The sequence below is a fragment of the Sinocyclocheilus anshuiensis genome, unplaced genomic scaffold (genome assembly GCF_001515605.1).
Source record: "Sinocyclocheilus anshuiensis isolate Anshui unplaced genomic scaffold, SAMN03320099.WGS_v1.1 C32440280, whole genome shotgun sequence".
NCBI classification, from domain to species: domain Eukaryota; kingdom Metazoa; phylum Chordata; class Actinopteri; order Cypriniformes; family Cyprinidae; genus Sinocyclocheilus; species Sinocyclocheilus anshuiensis.
In genome coordinates this window covers 1-983 of record NW_015616501.1, presented here as the reverse complement: position 1 = coordinate 983, position 983 = coordinate 1, and the positions used below count along the sequence as shown (strand labels likewise).

The window sequence follows — 983 nt, the reverse complement described above, 5'->3', positions numbered from 1 at the left end:
GGCTTGTACTCAGCAGCAAATGAAGTGCTATAGGCCTTCTGGAGCACTGTGGTGATGTTTTTCAGGGACTCCATCATCTCCACTGACTGCAGGTGAATGGAGAATTCCCCAGGGTTCCTCAGGTCAATCACTGTACCCTGAAAAAGGATCCTCTGTGAGGTACAATATCTGTTCATGGGTCATAAAGCAATATAGACCTAAACAGAAAAGTACCTGTATCTCAGATCCTTTAGAAACAACATTCTTGCGTAAATCACGTCGATACATTCTGTTTGGCTGTACATCAACACAGATTTCCTTTATTAAAAAAAAAGAAAGTGATGCCCACTTATGAAGGAATTAGATGGAATAACTAACTACTGCAAATGTAAGTCACTATAGCAACCAAAGAAATACCTTAGTTTGAAGGCCACCAAGTCCATTTCCACTTGGCATAGCTGTGGATTCCTTAGTTTTATCACTGATTGAAAAAAGGAGGGGGAAAAGGCATGTTTTCACATTGTGCTTCCAAACCAACACACAAATGACACTAATATAACACATCCCTGCTAGTACCTGGCAACTTCTGGGACACTAGGTTTGCAGACATGTCGATGAGCTTTCCAATCCTGAGTCTGACAAGCTACAGAACAGTAGCATGTTTTTTTACAACCAGTGCACCTGAAGTTTCCTAACAAGAAAACATTACTAACAAATGACCTACTCGTTCTGCTCATCAAAACCAACAAAAACATAGATGCGCCACTATCAGTGGGCAGGACTCTTTAACATGTGCACTGCAAAAAATGATTTGCTTTCCATAACAAATATCTAAAAATTCTTGTGTTCTAAAAAAATATATAAAAATTAAAACATATTAAAGTCAAACTTTTATGATATCTAAGAGGTGTTTATGGACTTTATTAAAATGAGATACTGAAGAGGCTGATAGTATGGAGTTTATGTTTAAAGGGGTCATATGATGCGATTTCAAGTTTTCCTTT

General features: G+C 37.8%; 1 long non-coding RNA gene across 1 annotated transcript; it reads right to left on the bottom strand.

The window, feature by feature from the left end:
• Positions 1-18: 18 nt before the first annotated feature.
• On the bottom strand, positions 19-665 carry LOC107682663 (uncharacterized). Its single transcript, XR_001633555.1, has 4 exons — positions 556-665; positions 397-460; positions 214-297; positions 19-137 (listed from the first exon to the last, which is right to left on the bottom strand). It is a non-coding gene; the product is annotated as an uncharacterized LOC107682663 (long non-coding RNA).
• Between the last annotated feature and the right edge of the window lie 318 nt (positions 666-983).